At 32.0% G+C, this 18,761-nt stretch overlaps 1 pseudogene; it reads right to left on the bottom strand.

The window, feature by feature from the left end:
- Positions 1 to 2,439: 2,439 nt before the first annotated feature.
- Positions 2,440 to 8,626, bottom strand: LOC145957125 (uncharacterized; annotated as a pseudogene).
- Positions 8,627 to 18,761: the final 10,135 nt, after the last annotated feature.

The following is an 18,761-nucleotide window of genomic DNA, read 5'->3' as shown; positions in this document are numbered from 1 at the left end:
TTTTGACGGAAAGTTATTTCTGGAATAGTAATTTTAGTATTCTGGAAAGTACTTTCCATAATTATTCTGACGGAAAGTTCTTTTCGGAAGGCTCATGATATATACACCTCCTGTTTTTTTTTATAAGTACACCTTCTTTATTTTTTTAAAAAAATTATAAATTATTATATATATATATATATTTTAATTTTATACCTTTAACTTTCAATTTTCTACTTTTTTCTTTTTTTTCACACACTTTTTTTTTCTCTTTCAATTTTTACATGCTACCAAAATAGGTGAGGTGAAGAAAAAATAACGGAGTGCATGTAAAAATTGAAAAAAGAAAAAAAGAAGAAAAAAGAAAGATCTGTAAAAAAAAAAGAACTAAATTAAATGTTATGAATGTAAAAAAAAAAAAAAAAGTAAAAAATTAAGAAAATTTTAAAATTTTAATTATTTTTTTGAAAAGGAGGTATACTTATAAGAAAAAGGAGGTGTATATATTATCAACCTTTGAAAAACACTTTCCAAAATATTTTTTTTTTATTCCAAATAATATTAAAGATAATTTAGGAATTTAATATTTTAAAAAAAAAGGGAGTGTATGTATAAAAAAATGGAGGTGTATATATCATCAACGTTATAGTTATGATTATGAAGAAGCCCTTTAGTTAATATAGGAGACGTAGTGGACTCGTAGCCCAATTTTATTGGAGGCGCTGCAGCAGCCTGTTCAGTCTTTGAAGCCTATCTGCCTATGGCAGAGCTCCACTTTGTCCATCCAACAAACATTTTAGTAGGCCCAACACGAAACTTAAATATTTTTAACTTTTATAAATATGATTAATATTAATGTTAGGTATTTACTCTTTTTTTTTCAATTGTAAACATAAATTTTTAAGTTATGAAAATTATTATTATTATTATTATTATTATTATTATTATTTAATGATTATATGCCATATATTTAGTTATGTTATCTCTACAATTATTATGAAGTGACATATCTCATGTATAACATGTTTTATTTCATGATTAAACAACGACATAAATTATTTTACCAAAAACATAAATAAAAATTAGGAAAAAAAAGTTGTAAATGACTAAAATCAAATTTGACTATGTATAAACAGGAAAAAAAAAGAATTTTACTCTTAAAAAAATCATATGCGCGTGTAAAGATAAAATAGAAATTTCTTAGCCACGTTAATTAAGGCTTTGATTGAAAGCCACTCTTCTTAGCATCATCATGATTGAGTTGTTAGTCTATATCGATCTTTTATACATAAATCATGCCAACACTTTGATAGATGAAAAATTTTTATTTTTAAAAAATTTCACGTTGAAAATGCTAATTTTTTGCATCTAGTTTATTATTTCAAAAAAATAATATTTATAAAAAATGTTATTTTCTTGAAATAGGTTTTACATGAATTTTTCACGAAATTATTTTCATGAGAAGGTAAGAAATTAATTTTCATGAGATAAAAATAAAGTTTAATACGTGAAAAATGTTATATTACATTTATTTAATTATTTAATACAGTAATTTATTTATTTTTATGACATTTCGTTAAAGATATATGATCTTAAGATTCCCAAGCATAAAAAAATTATCATATGCGAAATGAGAAATCAGTACAAATTGGTTAGCTAATGTGGTGTCTCTTTTGCAAGTCATATGGGATTCTCGTCCTAGTAGATTTATTTTCTTTTATTGGCATATGGCATAGCTTTTGTTAAAAGATATAGTTTGCTGTTGTTACATTTTTTGACTGATAAAAAAGATAAAGATAATTATTTTAACTATTTTTAGTTTTTTTAATAAAATTATTATATGAATATTATTTTTTTATCTACCATCTTATTCAAAAGTGTAACCTTAATATATGTCAAGAATAATATAAGTACATATTATGCTTTGTGGAAGAGGAAATTAAAATCACAAATATATACATGAAGACTAAGATCAAGTTAATCAAGTAATTATTGGTAAAGTTATTTTTTAGTAATTCTTTTTATATAATAAATTTTATTAATTCAACTATGAAATTAAAAATTTATTGAGTAGATCGTGTAACGACCCAGCTGGTCACTACACACCGCACAATACACTAGAAACACCACACAGAAAGGAACAAGTGTATACATATAGGGTCTAGAATATATACATATACAAGGTCAAAGTCTGGATAGAGTTAAAGTGTACAAAATACATCAAATGCTACTACACCAAGCAGCTAAAACAACAAAACATCCTAATATATCAGCTCCGTCTGCCAGCTGCAGACTCACCACCAGCCACCAACCTATCCCTGCTCTGCTCCCATACATAGTATGATCATTGCAGTCCAAACACCATGGAAACAACAAAGGGTAAGCTAGTGAAAACAAATCAACATGCATATATAACAATATGAATGGTAAACAGCTACAGCTATCAGCGAAACAACCAGCTTATACTACACCACAGCATTCAGCAATATCAGCACCACAAAGCGGCAATATCAGCACTGCATAGCAGCAATAACAGCACCACTCTAGTAGCTATAATAGCACCACATAGCGGCAATAACAGCACCGTCTTATCGGCTATAATAGCACCACAATAGTGGCTATAATGACACCGACATAACGACTATAACAGCACCACAATAGTGGCCATAACCAACATACAGCTCAGCAATATACAACACAGCCAAACAGCTCACAACCCAGCTAACACAGCTCACAACACAACACGACAATTCAGCATACAGCACAACTAAGTAGTATTCAACACAGCTTACTACTCACAACTCAGCTCAACATTCTATAGTACAACAATATTATAATTCAGCATTTAAGATCATCAATTACAGCCCAGCTCAGCACGACAATATACATCTAGTATTCAACATTATCATCTAGTCAGCACAACATATTCCTCAAATTCAGCTTAGTTCAGCATAAAACAACATCTATCAACAATTTCAGCATATAAGTTATCATCAACATACACGTCCGGCGCACTCATGGTCGCGTCCAGCGCGGCTCAACCAAAGAGCACCAGGGGCCAGCACGCCTGGCGCAAGAAAGCCCGCGCCCGGCGTGACCCAGAGAGCCCAAGGCTCTCGCGCGCCTGGCGCAATTCAGATTTGCGCCCAGCACAAGCCCAGGCAGAGATTCTAAGGAATCTCACGCGCCCGGCGTGCCCTAACCCGCGCCCAGCGCGGGGAAGGCAGAGCTCTCCCAAGGTCTCGCGCCCAGCGCAATTTAAATTGTGCCCAGCGCCCCCATGGCAAAGACTCCTAAGGAGCCCCACGCCCAGTGCAAAGAGGGTCGCGCTCAGCGTGGAACCAGAACCCCAAAACATGTCACATCCTGCCAGCGCGCTCGGCGCGATCCATGTCACGCCTGGCGTGGGCCATCCAGAGACTCACCTTTTCAAGCTCGCCCGGCATTCACATCTTTGCGCCTGGCGGGCTTGCCTAAAAGGAGCCTCCAGGTGGTCTCGCGCCCGGCGCGAAGAACGGCGCTCAGCGCGAGGCTTAGAAGCAACCCACCAAGTTCGAAAATTTTCCCAAAACCTTCAATAATCTACTCATCCAGCACATGCAAACCAGCCAAAAGTTCACATTTTCATCCAAGAGTTCAAAAATATAATTTTTTCACACATGCAATCATCAAACAAGAAAAACCCAAATTTTTCCTCCAACATCCCGAAAACCCCGAAAACTTATTTTCACCAAAACAGCCATCAATCTCAGCCAAAATCATTCGACATCAAACTATCCATGAGTTGCTACACCCATTTGCATCCAGCCATCAAGAAAACTAGTTTCCCTTACCTCGGTGAAGAATTCTGAGCTTCCGGGAAGAAGGAGACAATGAAGAAGAAGAAGAAAGCTTGAAACGAGAGGAGAAGAGAGACCAGTTCAGCTAGCTCCGAATCACCTACTCAGCACCTTCAACCCAAGAGATCACCACAAGGAAAGATTAAGGAAAAAGGAAGAATGAAGTCAAAGAGAGTGAATGAAGGTGAGGGGAGAAAAGAGAGAGGGAAGGGTTTCACAGATCGTGTCAAAATCTTTTTTATAAAATTTAAAATTATTTGATACTTTATTTAATAAATTAAATTTATTGTATAATATACTTTTTAAAAAATAGAAGTAAATATTGAGTATAAATTATGTAATTGTAAATATCTAATTTAAAATGAGTTTTATGTGTTAAGCATTAACAATGGAAGTATTAGAGAAACAAATAATGGCAAAGTTAAAATTGAAATACTAATTAAATAGAAGTAAATATTGAGTATAAATTATGTAATTGTAAATATCTAATTTAAAATGAGTTTTATGTGTTAAGCATTAACAATGGAAGTATTAGAGAAACAAATAATGGCAAAGTTAAAATTGAAATACTAATTAAATGAAGGTTTAGGGTTACGTATAATATATTCAGGTGATCCTCTTTGTATATTCTATTGTAAACATTACTTATCCATTATTCACGAAAAATCTTAAATATATGGTCCACATTCCATGATAAGGCAATTTCAACGTCAGCCAACAAATTTATATATTGACATAATGAATGATTTACAAGTTAAAACTAATTTTTGGGAAAGCAAAAATTCATTTGTTTTGATGATATCCCTACACAATAGATACTTACATTAGATACATTTGATAATGTTCATATTGCTCATGATTGTTTTTTATACAATTACTTCTTCAAGACTTCAAGCTAATCATGAGTTAAAGTTGAAAACCAGTGTGTTCCATTAACCACGACCAACTTTCAGGCTTAATACAATGAGACAATAAATTATGTGATCAAATATATAGATTTGAAAATACCTAATAGATTTGAGACAATAAATAGTTACTTCAATGTTTAAAATAAATTAATCTCGCATTTTAATCAATTATTCTTTGTCTTTTATCTTTTTATATGAATTATATTGTAATTGACAAAACTATTATTACTACAAAAGTTTTAATCGTGAAATGTGATTTTTTTGTTCTAGTTCCGCTCTTTAGTTCTTGACTTACGTTCCTAATATATCTTGAAAGATTTGCATATATATTACGAACAAATTCTTGAGTTCAGTGTCATCATATATTTTAATTCTTTTTCTTCTAACACTCTATTCAGTGTTTCAAGATATCCTGCTACCGTCATCCTCATATTTCCGAACAAATATTTCTTCTAACAAAAAAATGTAACATGAACATTTATGTAATTATTGTAGGATTATATTTTTCTTTCCTCCCTCAATGGACCAGTTTTATACGTCCTTTGACATGTTATGCTGCAAACTTTTATTAGTTCTTATCTAAAAGACATCTTTAAATTTTTAGTTTACTTTTATTCCAAACATTTTCCAATATATATGCCTCTAGATAATTTCCTTGTGTGTTTTAGTTCATATATTATTTTCATCTCAATTTATTTCCAAAATTTAATCATTAAGTTTAAAAGTCCTACGGTAAAAATGTCCAATTAGATGAAATGAAATTCAATCATTAACAAAATGTTTTAAGGAACGAAATGTTATCTATATACATACTTACTATATATATACATTAAAACAAAGTACTCAATTAAAAAAAAATGAAAAACAAAGTACTCATTAACATGTAATCTTACTTCTCTCATTACCCAAAAATATCTTTTAAAGGGTGACAATATATCTTAGCATAAAAGATATGGAATAACCTAACATACTATCCATTCCACAGATAATAAAATAAGAGTTTTGATATATGTGAATAATTTGATTGGATGAGTTTAACAACTTTTTTTATATATAGTATTAATTAATTAATTTATTATATAGGTTAAATACCTCTTTTGGTCCCTTACAATATTTTTTGTTTCAATTTAGTCTCACTTTAATTTTAAGTCTCAATTTGGTCTCCAATAATTTAAATCGTTCCAATTTGGGACTTCCGTCTAAATGATTTAAACAGAGTTAACTGGTGGCCACGTGGATGCCAAGTGGATGCCACGTAGATGCCACGTAGGTAGATCAAAAAATACTTGAATACACCTGGGACCAGAACGGCCCGTTCTGGTTACATTATTGGTGTGTAAAATTTGCACCTGGAACGGGCCGTTCCAGGTCCAAAATTAACACACCAACAGTGAAACCAGAACGGGCCGTTCTGGTTTCAGAACGGGCCGTTCTGGTCTAGAATTTCGTGCACAAAAAAACTAAAATACAAAGCATTTCAAACACTAGATTTGGTAATATTGTTAATGAGGATTAATAACTTCAATTGCTAAACATTTGGGCTATACAATATATCGTTAAGGATGATGCAGTGTATCACTAAGGACAATAGTAACTAGTTTCATTTCATTGTTAGTCAAACTAGAGTGAACCACTTATTACCAAATTGACACTATACAGTCAAGGATAAAACGAAACAGTGTTTTTCCTTGAAGTCATTGACGATGTACCCCAACAATAACAACCTGTTCTTGAGGAGGTACCCCTAAACCCTGAATTTTATTTTCAATTTTTGAAATACATTGCGGCATTTTAGTCAAGATTTTGAACTGGATAAATTCAAATCAAAGAAATATTTTGAAAGGTCTTATCTTATTTGATTTTTTTTTAGTTTTATTCATAAATGAATATTAATTTATTGTATTTTTATTTATTATATATTTATTAATATAGATATAACAAAAAAAATACAATAAAAAGCATGGCGTTCTGGAACGGGCCGTTCTGAATTCAGAACGGCCTGTTCTAAAAGCAGAACGGCCCGTTCTAAAAGCAGCACGGCCCGTTCTAAAATCAGAACGTCCCATTCTAGTTTGAGAACGACCCGTTTTGGTTTCAGAACGAGCCGTTCTGCTTTCAGAACGGGCCGTTCTGCTTTCAGGTTTTTTTCCGAAATTTTCGCGTCCACGTGCGCATCCACGTGGCATCCACGTAGATGCCACATGGCCAACAGTTAACTCCATCTAAATCATTTGGACGGAAGTCCCAAATTGCACTAATTTAAGTTATTGGGGACCAAAATTGAGACAAAAAATTAAAGTAGGACTAAATTGAAACAAAAAACATTGTAAGGGACCAAAAGAGGTATTTAACTTATTATATATATATTTCATTTATTAAATATATACTTTTCATATCAATTGATTTTTATGCATGTAATTACAAAACAATTGAAAAACTTTTGTATATTAAAGATCGAAAAGGAGGGACACATTTAAATAAAAAATAAAAGAAAATTAACAAAATGCTAATAAACTTACATATAATATTCACTAGTGAAAAAAAAACTTTTAAAATCGGTCATTTTTTACTTTTAAAATTGGTTATGTGACCGATTTTAAAAGAGTCGATTTTAAAAAGTGAGACTTTTAACATCGGTTACTGACCGATGTTAAAAGTCTCACTTTTAAAATCGGTCAAGACTGACCGATATTAAAAGTGGTTAATTTTTTTATAAATATTTGACTTATTTTAGGAAGATCCCTGAACAAAACCTGTAAATTAATAAAATACCAGACAATTCACATGTTTTTAATAGATCAAATTACATACAAATGATAAGACTTGGTAAATGTCAACCATATATGTAATCAAAGTAACTTACAAATTATTTTGCATCCTAAACTACAAAATGAGTAAAATGTCCATCATGCATTTCAACTCAAAAGATGACACCGTAAAAGTTCTGTAATGAGAAAATGTCATTTTCAGCATGAAAAAAAAAAAAAAAAAAAAAAATATATATATATATATATATATATATATATATATATATATATATATATATATAACCTATTGAGGTTCCTCAGAGACTCAACTCTAAGCCACTTTTAGTTGACATTGCTTTCATGGCTACATAGTTCTCATTTCTCACCCCCACCAAACAATCGCCAAACTCAACCAGAACCCTACCTAGCTCTGAGCTGTTGCAGCGAGCTCCATCTCCTGGTCCAGAGCAGACTTCTTTTCACGGAGAGCCTGTACCTCATCTTCCACAGACTGCATTGATTCCAGCATCTTCTGGAGTTCTGCAATTTTGGCCTGGAAACAAACATTATTAATATACTTAAATCTTACACAACAACCATAAATCCATATTATGCTTTAAAGTAGGAAATTGAATGTGTACCTCCAAGTTAAAGCATCTTGATCTCTCGGCCACAAGTTCTCCCTGGACTGATTAGAGTTCCTGAAATACATATTTAATTATGAAAAAAACCAGCTACATATTTAATTATAGCACACCCTCATATGAAAATTGCAATACATTCCTTGGTCAACTCAGTATGAGTATTATTAATTTCTTCTATCTCGCCTCCAAGTTTAGAATTTTCAGCCCCGACTTCTGCAATTGACAATTCCAATAACCACTTTTCTTCTTTAATGGCTTCAATTTTATCTGTGACATCATCTTTAAGATGACCATTTACAGATGACTTGGAATTTATATCATCTAGTTGCATGAAATCCAACTTCTCAGATTTAGACAATGCATAAGCTGAAGTAACAAGCTGCAGCTGTAGCAGTAGCTGGTGATTGGAAAAATGCCTAAAACTTGAGTCTGGAACGGCCCTAGAACGGCCCGTTCTACAAGCAGTACGGCCCGTTCTACAATCAGAACACTGCAAGTAGCACGGGGCGTACTGCAAGCAGAACGGGTCGTCCTGCTTGCAGAACAGGCCATTCTAGGGCCGTTCCAGACTCAAAATTCGCCTAGCAACAACGAAATAAGAGACATGAGAAGAGAATGTTACCTTGATTTTGTATTCTTCCGAGAAAATGAGAAGCTTCACACTTTAGATGAGAGCCCGAGAGAGTAAAGAGAAGAATTTATGAACTATTGAAGTCAAAGAGTAGAGAATGGAGCTAGAGGGAGAATGGGAGCGGAGATAGTAGATTAAGTCTCTGATGCTACTTTTAAAATCGGCTGTTCAATAACCGATTTTAAAAGTGATACTTTTAAAATCGGCTATTGAGGAGCCGATTTTAAAAGTAGCATCACAGACTTTTAAAATCGGTCATAAGGTAGCCGATTTTAAAAGTAATGTCATTATTTATAAAATTGCTACCGCGTCACTTTTAAAATTGGTTGCCTTATGACCGATTTTAAAACCCCGATTTAAAAGTCATTTTTGTACTAGTGATTTACAAATAAGTATTATTAAATAGCTTAAGTGAGTAAATATATTTGTATATTGATGAATACTAAATGAGAGGCTGTTAAAACATGTTAATCTACATCATATACTAAGAAAAATATAAATAAAAAAGAAAAGTATATTACTCAACTCTTAATTGAATCAAGTTGACCTTCTCCTACTTCTCCGTACTAGACCTTTAACCAATCATCATAAAGTAAAACTTTAAGCGGTTAAACTCCTAACATATAGTATATTCACACAATTAGCAGAATATATCTCTAAGATATTATACAACATAATCTTCGCATATCATATCCCCTTGAATTAAGGATCACATTATCAATAACATTATTTATACTTATCAGTGAAAACAACTTATAAAATCACACATTATCTCTAAGTCTAGAGATAAGATCAATCATCTACATATGGAGTACCAAGTATCATTCTAGAAAGAAACTTAATTCTTAACCTAAACTTCTCTTTAATTTGCGCATTAGAGTGTTTTTGCAGGTGTTCCCCACCAGCCATCGTGGATATTGAGTAGCAAGAAAGTCATTTCATCGTCAGAGCACTTGCAAAATTTTAATAAGAACATTTAGCAACCATAGTGGGATCGAAGTGAAAATTTTCTTCGATCACTCATAATTTTCATTCGAGTCCTCGAGACAAACGAGAACATAACATTGAAGGTTCTCATGATGACTAATTATCCAAACCAATCCTAATGCAACAATCCTTGATTATCACAACTGCACATTAGAACCCTCCTTGGAAAACAACCTACCCATCAAAAGGCAACAAAAACAATGATCCAACCTACATACATGCCATTGTTGGTGGCTTTGCTAGCGGTGGTCCTACTAACTCATCTCACAAAAGAGATCTCAAGATCCTGAACAAAAGTAGCCACAACACACAATAAGACATCTAGATCTCTACCCCCAATTTCTTTCACTAATGAAGATTTCTCAAGGATGAACCTGAACCACAACAATCCCATGGTCATCTCGATCCAAATCGCCAACTGGGAGGTTCCTAAAACCCTCATAAACCATGGGAGCTCGACTGACATCCTATGTTAGAATACTTTCCACTGGATGCAATTACCCTAGGATATCATCAAGCCATACAATAAAGGAGCCATGGTCAATGCTAGAGGCCATGTGGAGCTCTTAACCAAGTTTAGGAACGATAAACATGCCAAGTCACTAAACGTCAAATACTTGTTGATAAACATAACCACCTTATATAATGCTATAATTAGATGATCACACATTCTTAGCACCATGAGCATTATAATATCCATACCTCACCTTTAATGAAATTCTTAGCCAACAATGCCACTATAACTATCGTCTGAGTTGACCAATGCACAATAAGACAATGTTATGCCATGAGCCTTGAAATCACATTCTCAAAATAAGTTGTCTCCACCAACGATGAACAATTAGTAGGTCACACACCCCATCACCTAACAAGTCTCGATTTTGACTCCCAATCTGGATATGAAGACAATCGCCTAATGTTAACAATAAATTAAAGGATCATCAAAATAGTCCAAAACCTGACCAAGTAACCATGATTACAAGTAGTCCAAAATAGTCCAAAACAACCCCTTGACACACGCACGAGCATCATTCAAGTTCTACTAAAAATTGTCGACCTATTTGCCTAGAGTAGCACCAACATGTTAGAGATTGACCCTGACTTCATATACCATAAAATTTTCATTTGCAAACAAGAAAAATTGATCGCCTAAAGAAGATGAAAGTTGGGCAATGAAAGGTGCCTCATCACCAAACTAGTAGCAAGAAAACTCAAAGTTGTTGACTTTATTAGGGAATTCACGTACACAACATGGATCACCAATGTTATCACAATTAAAAAGTAAAGCAGGAAGTGGCACATGTGCATCGATTACATTGATTTGAACATGGTTTACCCAAAGGATGCAAACCCAATTACCAACATGGATTGCCTCATCAACACTGCCTCAGGTCACCAACTGCTCAACTTCTTAGACACCTACTCTAACTACAACTGAATCATGATGTACTCACCCGACGAGAAAAAAATAGCCTTTATCATGAACAATGCAAACTATTGCTACAAAATGACGCCTTTCAATCTAAAAAATGTTGGGGGCGACATACAAAAGACTAATGGAAAAGGTCTTACAAGAAGAAATTGGTCACAACATAAAAGTTTACATCAACAACATGATCATAAAATCCACACAACTCGACCACCATTTCGATGATCTAGGTGAAATCCTAGCCTAGGTTAGGAAACACAACATGCACTTCAACCTAGAGAAGTGCACTTTCAATGTTCACGATGAAAAATTCCTAATTGTGATATTAATGCGTTGTGTGACACTGGGTGCTTTGATGATTTATTATATGATTAATGTTGTTTTAGAACTTTAAGAGTCAAGGGAACCTTGAGTATTAAGTTGTATATGAATTGAACTTCATAAGCTCGTTTCTCTGAATTCAAGAGAGATGTTTTATAGAGATAAGATTTGGAGCCAAGGAAGGTCATTTCTTTTTTTTGAGTTCACTTAGAGAACCTAAATCTTTCCTTTAGGTGGAGATTGAGTAGCTAAGTTGGATATTTAAGCTTAGAAGCTATAAATCTTAGTGAGAAGTCTTCATATGAGGGGTTTTAGGATCTTCTCCATTTCTCTTCTTCTAATATCTGAGCAAACAAGTTCTCACGTTTTTACAAAATTAGACATGATTTTCGAGCAAACAAGCTCTCATGTTCTTACAAACTCTCATGTGATATTCGAGCGAACGAGCTCTCACATTCTTATGATTTCACACACGATGTCTGAACAAATGAGCTCTCACGTTCTTACAAAGTTGGACACAATTTCCGAGTGAATGAGCTTTCACATTTTTACGAACTCTCACGCGATGTCCATGCAAACAAGCTCTCATGTTCTTATGATTTCATACATTATTTTTGAGCAAATAAGCTCTCATGTTCTTACACAATTACATGTGAAGTTCGAGCGAGCTCTCACATTCTTACATGATGTAGACGAGCTCTCACCTTCTTACGAATTCTTACACAACGACCGAGCAAATTAGCTCTAGCATCTTTGTGAGAAAATGACATCACAAACACAAATGATCAACAAAATTAAACACCAAAATAGATTCACATATATCAAACATCATCACCAAGTACAAACAAAAACAATTTAAAAAAAAAAACAAAAGGGGAATTCTTTTCCACCTTCTAAATTGTCGAGACTAGGAATGACAAGTAAACCTGTACTCATAGATAATGTCTGGATCCACTCTGACTTTGACGAAGGATATCCTATTTGACCAAACACTAGTACAGGTAATACTCAGTTTACTTGACATTTATGTAATTCTTACTCTATTTAAAATCATTTCAAATGAAACTTAATTAATGTAATTTTATAATTATTTCTATATGTTGAAAATTTGTTTTTTTTTTAATATTTTTTTTACAAACAAATTAATTAATTTTTGAGCTGGTGGATAAGGCTGAGACACACATTTCATACTCATTAGGTATGGGGATGAGGATGAGTATAGGTACAAGAGTGAGGATGTGGATAGAGATAGGAATATTGAAACCTATACTTGCCTTACCTTGTTGCCATTCCTAGTCAGGAGCCACCATCCACACCCTTCTTTCCTAAAGTCGAAGCCCTACCAGCTGATGTACCACCAATTGCATTAGTAGTCAACACATTTTTTCACTCATTAGGTGATTCATCCGTGTCATCCTCGCTAGGAAGATCATCCTCCTTCAACAACTCACCATCAATAACATTAAGGTCAATACTCAACTTACTACAAGGGAAATCTGGTGCATGAAGCACTTGTCGCATAACTCTTTGGAAACCACGCACATGTTCCTCAATTGCGTTAGCCTCCATCACTATCACATGAGCCTAAAACCTCCTAATTTGAGACATCATCAATGATTGCTCCAAAGATAAACTTTCCAACTCCCTAACATACTTATCAAATGTAGGCTAATCCACATTCTTTTCAACAGTTAGCTTCATCACACGGGTTGCCAGTGTTTCACCCCTCCTCCTAAAAAATACGCATTTCTTAGTTCTACCACTCCTTCTCAACATCTAAACACACACAATTCACTACCAACATTGTCTTCTCCAACCGACTACTATCCAAATCAGATCGTAGAATATTAATCTCTACCCTCAAAGCTTAAACTTCCTCATGCTTTCAACCATCATCTCATGGGACAATATTATCGTCAGCCTCGATCCCAGAATTGTCACTCTTTGACAACATATGTAGAAACCTGCATCCAACAATCAATCAGATCATCATCACAAGAAGTACCTTGCAAGAACACCAATAGAAACATCACCACAACATACCTCACAGTTACAAGATGCAAGAAGTAACCCATCGAACCAAAATGCTAATAAACTACAAGCAAACACAAAACCCCCACTGTATTTAACATAAGAACTATTAATTGGTCAAAAGGTCCAAAATCCCAACGTAACATATTGCATTTACTGCACATTAGTACATGCAAAAAATCATCAACAACCATGCATTAAATAAAACCAAAATAGAAGTACTCTCTACCTTAAAGAGGTTGGAGCTTGGGGGGTTTATGAACCACCTAGCTCGATCAAATAACCTTATTTACAACTCCCTCACCTTAAAGGACTTAGAGTTCGAGTGTTTATGGTTTAGGGTTTATATATTAACACTTTCAATAAAATTATAAAATTATGAACACTGGGAGGTTTTTAGAAAATGAGAATATTCATTTATTAAATTTATTTTTTCTTAGCATATTTACTTATTTTCCTAAAATGTAAAAGAAGATGTATATATATAATATTTAAGGGAGACAGTACATTTGGACTCGGAAACAAACAATAGTCAAAACTTTAACTGAGTTAGTGCAAACAGCTAGCGCAAAGAAGTAAAAGAAAAGAAGGTTAATAAAGGAAGAGACAAAAGAAAATAAGAAAAGGCAAACAAGGAATATAAGTGAGAAAGATTGTACAAGAGGGATGATTACCCATTCTACTTAGTTAATCGTACCTCATTTAAAAAATGTGGCGTGTTTTATTTTTACTATCGATTTAAAGTTTAATTGGTGGATAATCTGATATAAGCATTCATAAAGTTTTAAGACTTACGGTGATTCTGATTAAAAAAACTTAACTGACCTAAACTTTATAATAGAAAAAAATAAAAAAAGAGAGAGGGGATGATTGAGTGGCATGAATTCATTTAATTACATATGTTTGGACTGTCTTCCATTCATTTCCCTCCCTCAAAACAAAATCCTTTTCTTTTTTTCTGCTCTTTTGTACCCACTTTTCCTTACATGAAATGACAAATATTTCACCATGCGATCATGCCCTCTCCTTAACTTTCTCTCTTTCTCGAGAAAAAGGAAAAGGGAATTAAACTGTAGAACTCAAAGTCATGAGTTATGTGCATAAAGATGGCGCATCTAGATTTGGTTAAGAGTATATTTTTATCTGAACAATGATGATACTCGCATTTCACTTTATTTGGCATTATACGCTTGAGCAACCATTAGCATCAGCAATCACTTTCCGCCATTTTCCAAGCTAAAAAGGCTTCCAAACAAAATGAGGACTAGGAGTATAGAAATATAAAGTTTCTACCACAACAAATTAAAGTTTCTGGACGTGACATCTTTCTGTATTTTTCTTTTTCACCACCGAATATAGATTTTATGATTTGCCCGAGACCATAAGCGTAGTTTCAACTCTCAAATTCACCAACAAAGCTTACTGATGGAGGTAACAAACATAATATGTTATCTTCTTCTTCTTCTTCTTTTTTGGGTGAGATTATATTATATGTTATCTTATAAACTCACAGAAAATTAATTTTGACAGTTTATTAATTTGGTTGAAAAATATAATTATTTACACGCCTGTTGGGTTTTATTTTCCCATCATATATTGTTAAACTAAAGCTTTCACTTTACAATAAATTAGTGTGAGAGATATTTTGTGTCTTCATGAATTTTATTTCAAGATATAAATAAAATGAGAGACAATTAAAAATAATTGAAGTTAAATATGAACAACCGATTACTAGTTAAAAGGTCTAAATAGAATTAAGGGAAATAGTTATTTATGAGTATTTAAAAAATAGTAGAAAACTACAAATGTAAATAGAAACAAATATTTTCACATAAAAATAAATACGAATGATAGAAAGGAGAAGTGATATCGTGTTTATTATATAGTATATATAAAAGAGAGCAATATTATTGTTACCTTTTAATTGTTGTCGTCGTGATCTCAATGTGACGGCTCTCATAATATACCTTCACATATTTTCAAATGGGTGATACTATTATTTTAATAACAATGCAAGTGTGTTGTCTATGTTATTATGACATAGATACTAGAAATGACAAATATACCCGTACCTGCGGGTAATACCCGAACTCGTCCCGACTTTGACGGGGAATACCCGATTTGACCGGGTACGGGTACGGGTACGGGTAAAACCCGATATATTAAATCGGGTACGGGTACGGGTACGGGTATGTACTTACCCGCCCCGTACCCGTACCCATACCCGTCCCCGTTCCCATTTTTAATTATATACTCACTTTTAATTTAATTATATTAAAGAATTTTAGTATTTTTTATGTGTAATTATTTATTATAATATGGGATAGAGAAATAATCTAATTATAATTATAATATAATTAAAAAAATAATTTAAAAATATTATATTTTAAAAAAATAATAATAAAATAAAAAATTTGACGGGTACGGGTACGGGTACGGGTATACCCGATACCCGACGGGGACGGGAATGAGGATGAAAATCACATACCCGACGGGTACGAGTACGGGGACGGGTATGGGTTTGGCTCGCGGGGACGGGGACGGGTATCATGAAACCCGTACCCGCCCCGCCCCGTTGCCATCCCTAATAGATACGCATTATTTATTAGTTTATCAATTATTAAATTTTTCTATAAATATGATGGCTTAGTCATAACTTTTTATTTCATTTATAAAATCCAAACTAAAAACTTTAGAGCCTTATAATCACTTAAGTTGATTTAGCCGTGAAATAAAAAATAAAAAAAAAAAAAAGCATGAGAATTTTCATTATCGTCAGTATTACTAATATTTTTTTTATATTTTTCTTTTTAAATGTAATTTTAAAAATAAGATTTGTTTGACTAAAATGAAATTGAAATGATTTAACTCAATTTTAAAAATACTTTTACATTTATTTTTAAAATAAAGAGATACTAATATAAATTTGATTTTTAATTATAAAAATATATTATTATTACATTTAATAATAATTTTTTTATGACTATCGTTATGACAATTACTATTCTAATCATTGTTAATATCATTATTACATTCATCGATGATTATTATTATTATTATTATTAATATTATCAATATTATTGATATTATTATTATTATTATTATTATTATTATTATTTTATTATCATTATAACTATCGTTACTAGTTATTATACAAATATGTGATAATTAAAATTTTTATTTTTATCTACTTAAACATTCATATAAATTTTCATAAAATTGTTCCCATCACTAAATATTTTCTTGAAATATCATTCCCATTATTATATTATTGAAAATAGTATTTTCAAAAATAAAAGTTAAAACAAACAACTCTTAAAAATTTTGTTAAATGGAGTAAGATATTGTCTCATCTTTATATGTTCATCATTCTATTCCTCTCTTTAGTATGAAGTAAATATAGGTATATATTAAGCAATTTTTGAACCTATAAGCTTTTTTCTACCATAGATCGGTGCACACCATTCTCTACCCCTAAATTTTACGTATTAAAAAAAATTGAAATTCCTACCAAATCTACACATGCATATCATCAATGTTCGTGGCTTGATGAGTGATAAAGTTAAATTTGTAAAAAAAAAAATTACTTACTACATAATAAGCATCCAATAGTTATATCATAAAAGATATATTTTATTTCATTTTATTAAATCTCATATTATGACATCATTTATAATTAAGCAACTTATAATCAATTTGTTATATATTTAAAATTTTTAAGCGATATACAAGATGCTTACATTTTAATATTTTTATTTGTATACAATTTTGTATGAGATATTAATTCAATAATTTTAATTAAATAGTAGAAAAATAAATAATAAAGTATTTTTATATTTTAATTAATATTTACCATAATTAGTTCAAAACAATGACAAATTAATAACATAATATAATTATAAATAATAAAAAATGCATAAAATTATACTGCGTATTTTTAATTAAATGCCAAATACATAACGATGAAAAAGTAAATGATAAATACATAATATTACATAAGACAATTTTTTTTGTAAGTAACCATATCGTATATTAAAATTATGTAACTGACGATACTATCTAAATTTTCTCTAATAGAAAAAATATTAAGATATAATTATTTAAGTTTAGAAGAAGTCTAAATTGGTTTCCTTGTTGTTTGTTCTTATTTCTCCTCAGATAAAAAAAAAAGTTTAAAATACTACGAGGATGCATCCATCGTTAATTCTCTGAAAAAGGAAACATTACTATCTAATCAAATTAAACAATATTTATGTGTGTGGGATAGATAGTATAACAATATATAGAAGGGAAATATACGAGTTTAATGTACTCGTGGCCAGGTATGATTGGTGTGCTAGAATTTTGTTGATGTTGAGTTTAATTACGTGAGTTTGTGGGACAATGATTCAGTGAAGTATATGGTCCATGGACACGTGCAAATTATGGCACTGTCTTTCCCCTAATGATGGATTTCCACCGCTTCGTCCACTGTGTGGGATCCACGTTCTATCCTATCGTGTGACCCTTTATCTTTGACCAACAACATTCACAATTTTAAAATCAAATCTCTCCTATACGTTCTTGAGTTTATCAAATAAAAATTTGCTAAGCGACAAATGCGCAACCCCGGTAATCTTATATATGTTACGGACATTCAATCGCATTTTACTTCGGCTTTAAAAAAATATACATGTTTATGACCAATCAATAAAAATACTCTTACACTCTAGCTCTGTGATATATTCCATCCATCATACTAGTTGGATAACATATTCGTGGAATACAATTCACTTTAAAATGGTCTTCACGGTGAGTTGGAGAAATGTAAGACTTAAATATTTGGAAGAGGTTTAAGTACATTGGGTATTGGATGATCCAAAATTTTTTTCAATACATCCTCTAATGTTTAGTATTATTGGATTTGTTTTGTAGATTAATGTTGAATAATTTTTTTAGAATGAATTTAGGGTAGCTATGATACTTTATTAGAAAAATGAGTTATGGTATATGTATCAATAGTGAATGAATTTTTTTTAGAATAGATATATATATAACTTACCATATTAAAATGGTAGATTTGAGTTTACCTTAATCTTACTAAATTAACTGATAAGGTGAGAGTTGTCTTTCACTTATATGTCATATTTATAGTTAATGTGAGATTTAGATTTTTCGAATATACATCCTCACATCTTGCATTGTTAGGCTAGACACATAGATAAATAATGGTGGGTGATCTTTTATTTTATTTTTTATTTTTATG

This window comes from Cajanus cajan, chromosome 4 (genome assembly GCF_000230855.2).
Source record: "Cajanus cajan strain Asha chromosome 4, NIPB_CcT2T_4, whole genome shotgun sequence".
Classification (NCBI taxonomy): domain Eukaryota; kingdom Viridiplantae; phylum Streptophyta; class Magnoliopsida; order Fabales; family Fabaceae; genus Cajanus; species Cajanus cajan.
This window is presented reverse-complemented; position numbering and strand designations above follow the sequence as displayed.